A 9793-nucleotide genomic window follows, 5' to 3' on the forward strand; every position below is an offset into this window, starting at 1 on the left:
GTTTTAGGCACTTTCCGGCACTTAAACTATCTCTAGGAAGGCAGTTTTATGATCCTTACTTTCCTACGCACTGTACTAGTGTAATACTTGGTTTCTGGCTCATTCTGTGTCTCAATACAATGTCTGTCTATCTACTGAACTCTGTCAGCATTTTTCTGATTTGTCGGCTAACTGTGCTTACTGTATTTTGTGCATCTTTTGAGTCAATAAAGTTCTCATGCAATAATGACATGACTTTGAGCAATATATGATGCACATGTATGTATATGATAATAATCAGAAGCAATTCAAGTAAATAAATTGTAATTTAGCACAATCATTATGCACTAATAATTTTACGGATGTATGCAAATTTGACAGTTGTCACATTCTCCCCCTGTTAAGAAAATTTCGTCCTCGAAATTTGTACTACCTTATCTCCTTATGGTTACATTATGCGTGTATGTATATGAATAATACTGAGGTAGATAACCACAAAACCGAATCAACTCTTATTCACATCAGGTGAATCCAAGCATATATTACAACATAAGGAACCCAATGGTTAAAAGGTATGTGTTCTAGCATTTGATGTCAAAGGACACGATATGTATAGATGTATAATCTAGTGTAACTTGGTTAACAGGGGTGCAACAAAGGAGTTTTGACCAATGGATTTTCAAACAATCGATCACAATATGCTAATGAGTTTTCATAAATAATAGCATCCATTTTATGAACTCAATATGCTAATGAGTTCTCAGAAATAACAACTCGAATGTAATAGTGATATGAAAATGATTTGCCAACTTTTGAACAAATAATTGAATAGAATTAGTGTGTTGACAGCACTGAATCACGAAACTACACCGAAATGAAATGCAAACTAATCTAGTGTATCGTTGTCCCAATCCGTAGTGGCATTAAGAGCGTTTAAATGACAAGTCAATTAAAAGTATGTGTAGTTTTGTGTAAACGGTTGACCATGATTAGCACAAGCTACAAGTTTGTAATGACACCACAAGGTGTCGTAATTGACATAATTCAATAATAGTGGTGACCAAACAAGTTCACCGTGCTTGATATCAAATGAAAGTGTAATGAAGCAATCCTGAGGATTTGATTCAAATGGCGTAGTAGGACCTTTCAATTGAATATAGAACATCAAAGACCCGTTGTTTCCGATCGAAGATGAAAAGGTAATAAGTACCGCAAGGCATTCGATCGACAATGGAGGAATCGTTAGGAGGTACACCGTGATATGAAATGAATCTATGTACCATTGTCTTAACACACAACTGTGTTGAGACCGTTTTAATCGTGATAAACAAAATGGATTTAGAGCAAGTCAATAAATAAACAATTAAATCCGTGTATGAGGTGTGTAACCAAATTAGCGCAAGCTTCAATCTTAGCGAACGCATCACCACAAGGTGATGCAACCAACAAACGATTTAGTGGAGTCGTAGACCAAACAAGTCTACTACGACTCGAAACAAAAGAACCTTTGCAAGAGTAGATTTGAATATGATGCCCTCAATACATCATATGGCGTCTTGAATTGAATATGTGAAATGGACAAGTTCAAGCAATTGAACTTGGTTTCAGCATAACCTGACAATAAACGTATGTATCGACAAAGGAATCTCGGCATGGTTACAAAGATAAACCATGAATGGAACTTGAAAGTAAAGAAGTTTCAAGAAAGTGTGTTGACTCGATAGCAAAGGAGCCAAAAATTACAACAATGTAGGTCATTCGAATCAGAAATCGATAATTAGCTTTAGCAATTAATATTTGAACTTTGACGAAACGCTTTTTCCGAAACGAAACCACATGCGTATCAAATGGTGCATGCATGACATATGAATTCCAAGGAATGACATGTTCGCTATAATGAAGGAATGATCAAGTATCGAGGCAAAGAAGTGTTTGCTTTAAGGAAGAAAACTGTTATGATGGAACCATCATTAGGAGAAGTAGAGATGCAAAATTCTACTTGTTAGAAGCAAAAGTGGGAATTTCAATAGGAATTTGAGTGCTTTATCTGTTTGGTTAACTAAAATAGTATATATGTCAGAAATATGGGGTTTGCTCTAGTTAATAGACGTAGTTTCCATGTGATAACCTTTAATGAGTTTTGACCTGAGTTCCCAAAGGTCCTAAGTACATGTTTTCTAGGTTCTCAAAGTTTTGCACTCTGTGTATAACTGTTTCGTGCACCGTGTAGAAAACACATAATATTAGTGTAGGTTTAAAACAAGTTGTCGGCTCACTATATTTCAATATACTTTCTTTATGAATTCACAGCTAATGATACTCGATCAACGATCAATCTTAGAATAGTAGTGGAATCCTCATAGTTAGTTAAATAAATAATTCGTTAATCCTCAGCAAGAGTTACCGACTCTTGTTGGTTAGCTTGTTCGGCTTCTGGTAGTTGATGCTCATTTGAGAATCATCGTCCTTCTCCTTGACGAACAGTACTAAAACTCCTTAGGGCAAAAAGCTTGCCTTATAATTCCCCAAACTGGCAACTTCTGAAGTTGCGTTGACAAATCTTGTATCTCAGGAAGTGCAAGTCAATAGGGTGTCTTAGCTACAGGCGCAATGCCTGGAACCTAATTAATGTGGAACTCGACTTGTCATTGAGGAGGTAATCCTGACAAGTCTTTGGGGAAGGCTTCAGGATGTTCCCTTATCACAGGGGTATCTTTGGGCTTAGGTTCTTCGGCTTCTTGTCCACGACATGAGCCAAGAAGGCGTTGCATCCTTTACGCAAAAACCTCCGTGCCTTTAAACAATTGATAATCCGTAGGGGCGTATCCTGCTTCATGAATCACGATCGTTTCTTCGTTCGCCAACGGGATGCGGATAACAATCTCCGCTCGATTGCCCGACAACCAATCCATCCCAATTTCCACGTCGAAGCTTCCCCTTAACTAGTTCTATCGAGTACAGGCTATCTAATTTACTTACTACTAAACCAAGTATACTTTTAAACTCTAGAGATGCGAAGCTAAAATTGGCAACAGTATCTAGTAGCACAGATGCATAACGTTGACTTAATATGGGACGTACCGATGTCTGTGCTTGGATCCTTGCGTGCTCCCCTAGCTCCGGTGTTGAGCTTTCAACCACGCGCCTGAAAGTTTTTAGGGCAGTAATTTCTGAAATGCTTCTTGCTTCCACAGTTAAAACAACCTTCAGCGCGTTTTTGCTCGCTACTCTTCCTGCCTGGGTAGTTGTTGTTGTCGTTGTTTCCTTCATGATTCTCGCTACCATCTTGGCCTCCATTAATATGTCCAGTACCTTGTTTACAAGTTTCCTTGACATGCCCCACTTTGCCACAATTTTCACATTTTCCATATCTGCATCGCCCAATATGATAGCGTCGACAATTGTCGCACTTAGGTAGGATACCAATGTACTCGTTTCCCTTTTGGGCCCTGTTCTTGCTATTCGCTCGAGTACTCTTCTTGAAGTTTACTTACTTTCTCTTGTTGTCCCAAGATGACTCTACAGGAGTCTCCTTTTTCTCTTCCGAAGTGGAAAATTTTCCTAGTCTAACTGCTTCTTCAGTGAGCGCCACACTTAAGTCAATAGCATCGGTGATCGTTGGAGGTTTAGATGTTGTCACCAGGCTTAGAATCTGAGGTGCCAATCCACCGATGAAGTGTTCGATCCTCTTAAACTCTGGTTCCACCAGACGCGAAGCAACTTGTGATAAATCGTGAAATCTCTGCACATACTCAGCTATCTTTAAACCTTCCATTTTCAAGTTCCACAGTTCAGTCTCCAACTTCTGGACTTCTGCCCTCGAGCAATATCTCTTATGCATCAGTTCTTTCAGTTCGTCCCACGTCAATGCATACGCAGCAGTCTTACCCAATGTCCGAGCCTGAAGGTTCCACCATAACAGAGCCCCATCTAGAAACAATCCAGATATGTACATGACTTGTTGCTCTGGAGTACATTTGCTCAAACTCAAAACAGAATCCGTCTTCTCACCCCACGCACAAAAGCTACGGCACCCCCAGTGCCGTCGAAATCTCGGGGCTTGCAGCTCAAGAACTGCTTGTAGGTGCAGCTCAAGAACTGCTTGTAGGTGCAGCCTGCGACATACGCAACATCATTCATAAGGCACTAGCAAAGCACCCTTGGAAATGTCCAAACGTTTTGTAATGCGTCTTAAGTGACTAAACATTACCGTTATGTGGGTTATTTCCTGAGGTACCTCCACTGCGTTCGGAGCGAAGGGCCTCGTGCTGTGCGATGGCCTGTGAGATGCGTCCTTATAATTCCGCCTCTGTCGTTGGCAGAGGGTGGGGCTCGCTACACCCGAATAGATCTATCACTCCTGTCCATCGGTCCTACAACGAGGATTAATGGCCTTAAGAGTGCGCCTACCGATTCACATGATCTACTGTACTTTCTAAAGCTAACCATACCAATAACATTTAAAACAAAACATTTTGTTTTGTACAAAACATTTTGTTTTGTACTTCACCCCCGAAGCTAACCATACCAATTGTATGTAAACATTTTGTAACATGTACTTCACCCTCGAAGTTTTAAAACAAAACATTTAATAGAATAGGGGGACATGAACTCACAGTTTTGCGTTCTTTGAATCCGCCTGTAACTCAAAGTTTCCTCTGGCGTACACGACTACCTACAATGTACTATGGTCTTATTAGACGAGAGGGTCGTGCCTTGACTTAGTATTAATTAGTGCCTTTGAGTTACGTTTCCAAGTGTCTTCATCATTATTCCAAGTCATATAATTATTTGTTAAAATAAATATTTTAAATTAAATTATATTTATTAAATTTTTGGAATAATAGTTATAACGATGTATATTATCTTAATGTTTCCCAAGTATTTATACTTGTATTTCCTTCCCAAGGATGGGGTATCTTTCTCTTGTATAGTCTTGCCACGTATTAGGGTCGTATTCCGGTGTGTGTTTATACGTATGAGGATACGCATCTTTATTGTATTCATTAAGTATTCTTTATACTTAATTTCATATTAATTATTCTGGAATATTATCTTTAATAAAAGTCCATCAATATATATTTCCAAAATATATATTGTAATAAATATTATTTAGAAAAATTATTTATAATTTTTCTTTTGGCAAAAACATTTGTATTTTCTCATAAGTTTCAAAAATTGATATATTTTCATGCTTATCTTAGAAAATATATAAACTCATTTTCTCCAAAAATGACATACTTCATATTTATTTGAGAGAATATATCTTCCACCTCAAATTATTGTATTTTGTGTGTGTTTAAGAAAATATATATTTCTTAAAAGTAATATATCTTCCAAAAATTTCAAGAAAAATATATATTCATACATGCCAAAAGTAATATATTTTTCCCTTGTCAAAATATGATATATTCTTGTAGTAATCATGAAAATCCCATTTTCATTCCCTTGATGTCCAAAATATTATTTACCAAAATATACACATGAATAATATTTCCGGAATATTTTGTGAGCTATATTCCTTTGTTCGGTTCTACCGGTATCTTAGGTATTCTTTGTATATTTATTCCTTGGAATTTTGGTAATATTTCAGATTGTAATTTTTGGTATTTTGATGAGATATATTATTTCAAGCACCAAAATAATATAACTAATACACATGATATACAAGTAATCACACATGTGTGTCTTCAATGTATATATATTCTAAATATATATATTTAGCCACTTTTATTTATAAAAACCAACCTCCAACACTTATATTTTAACAAAAATTATGGCAAAGTTTATATGGAAACTCATGGTTAAATACACTTGTAAATATTTGTGTAAAATATTTTTCTAAGTGTTAATATTTTTAGAAAATTTTGCCATAGTTTCCCCTAAAAATGGAGGTTTCCATGATTTCTAGCATATCATTTTCTTTTGTAAAAATCATCACACTCAATTTACAATTATCAACAAACAACCTTTACTTACCAATCTTGCCTAAATCATGCATATTTCACTACTTCATGAACTTGAATATTTGTAAAAACTAGTGGGAAGCCCGCGCGTTACAGCGAAAGTAACAATGTAGGCCGAAAACATAATTCAAACCTAAAAAACGTTAAAAATATATTAAACACACTGTTCTTGTTCGTTTAGCCTTATAATTTAGCAAGACCAAAAGTTAAAAAAAAAAGCTAAAAGTTCCTAGGATTGGAAGACAAGCTGATTAACATTTTCATAACTCAAAATATAATAGTACAAATCATGAACATACACATGAGTAGGTGCACCAGTTAGTAACATACACCTTTCTTGACTTATCTAGAGATCCTATGAGAAATATGTGAAGGATCACTTAGAATAGTAGAGGATTTTTGACCTTCTGCTAGTAGAGGATGCTGGTTAATCCCTCATTGACCCTAACTATGTATCAATTACTCATATAACTATATTGTGTTTTACTTCTCCAAACTACGCATCAATTACCAATATTAACTCTGTTTTGACGCCTACACCCATAATGACTATGACTCCACTTGGCTCCACACGTATAACAGAACTCATAATTAGACCTACAAGTTATATGCACACACCCTTCCGCCTTTTCCACAAAGAAGTTATAGTTCGGGCATTTCCTCCACTTTTTCTTCTTCGCAAGCGCCACTGCCATCTCAACCGCCTTATAAGCTGCATCAACCGGTCCTGTTCCAGTAGAACAGGCGATTTGTTATGTCCCGACATCTGCTATTAACTTAACTGTTGCGGTTGAAAGACCTAAAGTCCCGCATGTCACCTGTAGATTATAATTAGTTTCAACACGTTTAAAAAATAAAAACTATACGTATGCAAACGCGGCCGTATACATACCTGTACATCTCCAAACTTCCAAATAACGGTGGGCTGGAAAACCTCATCGGATACCAGTGCTATTAAATCATCATCGGTAATAACCTTTTTCATTTCGGCAACCGATTTAAACCACCAAAAGACATCATTAAGTTCCCTCCCATCAATGTCATAAACCAAGCTGAACATAAAAAATACATAACGAAGGTGTTGGTTTCTTCATATTTAGAGATCAATGTGTTCATAAATCATAACTACACTCTACCTCAAATAGTGTAGCTTTCAAAGCATGCCGTCCACTAATCAATAATATTTGAAAATTGTTAGACTACTATATTTCAATAACTCAAAAGAAAGAGTAAAATGCCATTTTCGTCCATTTTTATAACTTTAGTTCAAAGGTTTGGTTTTCCGCATCTGGATCCAAAGGTTTTAAATGTTGCCATATTCACCCGACTCGTTAACTCCATCTATTTTTCTCCATTAAATGATGGGCATTTCCGTTAACTCCATCTATTTTTCTCCGTTAAAGGATGTATGTATCACAAAAATGACTAAGATGTTCAACCCATTTACCCACTTGTGATAGAAAACAACCCAAATGAACAAATTTTGAGTAAATGGGTAAAAACTACCACCTCATTAATAGGACTGATTGCATATTTCAGGCCTAACTGGGCTTAAAGGGACCAGAACTTTTGGGCACTGATCAGGCCTATGACTTTGGGGCAAGCCCAAATGTGTGTTTATAGGACCAACTCAAATGCTGATGTCTCCACTATCGTTTGTAACACTGCTAAAATCTTTCGACTATAACTCACGTTTATTAATAACGAACTCATTAACCCTTTTGTGACAAGCCAAAATAAGTTAGGCTGGGTTGGGTTGACCCGTTAGCAAACTCGACGGTTATTTTGACATACATGTACCTACATGTATGAAAGAGATAGAAACAAGATGAAATCATTGTACCCTTCCAAGACAATAACTAATTCAAAATTCAAAAAGTAACTAAGATTTTTTTTAAAAAAAAAAACCATGTGAGTCTGTCGACTTATTCCTGTATTCTAACATTATCAATATCGGTTCCAGTTACAAAAGCAAGGCCTGCTGTAAAAGGAGTTCTAGTATAGATCTACATAAAAAAGGTTAAAATTTAAGTACTTACTGAATGAATATGACATTTTTTTTAAGGAAAACCTATAAAAACAATACTAATAGGCTGATAGCGATGCATGTGATCATGAAAATGCAATTTGATTCAACTAAATGTTTAATAGTCATAATTATTACTTGAATACACAGTCAAGTTTGCAAAATTTTAAATCGGAACCAAAAAACTATATCATACCACCATAGACGGCTTGACATAAGATTATTCTTTTCTTATCCGTGTCCATAAACCATAATCTTGTTGGAAACAATCATCGATCTTGTTAAGTTCGTTAAGTTTAGTTAATAAACTTTGCTACTGTAGTTAGTGCCCTAAATGTAGATATATAAAACATTGGGCTAGTATTGTAAATAGTTAAATATGTAAATGGTGTGCCGCGTTCATTACTGTAACGATGCGACGATTCACCGGTGGTATTCCGGCGTGTATAAATAGCGATGATAGGGATCAGTTGTATTCATTCGTTCATACAGAAAATAATAATACGAATCAATTGTTTATTGTCAATATGATCGTGTGTATCTTGATTTCGTTTATTTATGTTAATTACTCCGTTTAAAGGGCCATAAAATCTAACCAATGAACTGAACCTATTAGCCTAAAAAGGACGGTAGGTACTACGGTATGAGAAAAACTCAGAATTTTTAAATTTAAAGGGGAATTACCTCAAGGGGTACAAGAGCTTTTGGGATGATCCTGCATGTGAGTAAACAACAATGATTTACATTGATCAGCAAGCAGTAACAAAAATTACACAAAGAAGAAGAATTGTTATTAGTGTATTGTGTATATTACCCAAGAACTCGGCAACCTCCATCGAAAACTCTCTGAGCTATCATTCCCGTTAGACCAATACTTCCACCACCATACACCAAACTTATCTTCCTATTAACCTGCAATCAACAAAAGAATCAAAATAATCACAAACTTTAATCAACAAAACAATACATCAAGACTTAATAATACAATAAGCAAACACCAACAACTTATGTACCAACAAGAAAGCAAGAAATAATCACAACACCCATCAGAAAAGCAATCAAGATCCAATTTCATAAGAAACCATGTTCTAAGAGGCATTTTATCAAACAGTAGGTGTGCAACAAAAAGAGATATATATCCAATACAAAAATCAGCCAAAATAAGATAATAAACGAAAACAAATTAACCAATTCATCTCCCAATTGAGTAGCAGCAACACTGAAGACTTCTCGATGACTAAAATGACTTCCACAGAACACACAAATCTTCTTGAACTTGCTGCTTGAACCCTCTTCCATTATCAAACCTTCAAGACTTTATGACAAAAAACTATATCATACCACCAAAAATTAACAGATTCTCAAAGGCAAATCATAATTAAAACAGTTCAATCTTTCGAGAAAAAGAAACCTGTTCAACAATATCCAATCAATCTGTACTTTAAAATATCTAAGAAATAACGATAACAAATTAAAGGTACATCACCTTTTGCAATATGCCAAAAGTAATTATTGGAACTACATTCAGAAGGATTTTCGAAGTTGATTGTTAAGAAGGATTTTGGAAGATGATGAATACCGAATGATAAAGATGATGATTATCCAGAAGGATTTTTGGTCAGATGATAATGGTGATGAAAACTGAACTAAGAAGATGATGAATCGCAAGGTGAAGAGCCACTCATCCAGATCCATTCAATTTTGCCATAAAGAAACAAATTGAAGAGGCGCATTCAATCCCACTATAAAATCCCAAGTTTAACCCTCATGCGTCTTAAAAATAAAGCCAGATCCTTATTATGTTGGCTTCCACTCCCTTGTA

At 35.8% G+C, this 9793-nt stretch overlaps 1 long non-coding RNA gene across 1 annotated transcript; it reads right to left on the reverse strand.

Annotated features, from left to right (window-relative positions):
* Positions 1 to 8784: 8784 nt before the first annotated feature.
* On the reverse strand, positions 8785 to 9569 carry LOC118483821. Its single transcript, XR_004871773.1, has 3 exons — positions 9458 to 9569; positions 9160 to 9286; positions 8785 to 8883 (listed from the first exon to the last, which is right to left on the reverse strand). It is a non-coding gene; the product is annotated as an uncharacterized LOC118483821 (long non-coding RNA).
* Positions 9570 to 9793: the final 224 nt, after the last annotated feature.

Source organism: Helianthus annuus, chromosome 11 (genome assembly GCF_002127325.2).
Source record: "Helianthus annuus cultivar XRQ/B chromosome 11, HanXRQr2.0-SUNRISE, whole genome shotgun sequence".
NCBI lineage: Eukaryota > Viridiplantae > Streptophyta > Magnoliopsida > Asterales > Asteraceae > Helianthus > Helianthus annuus.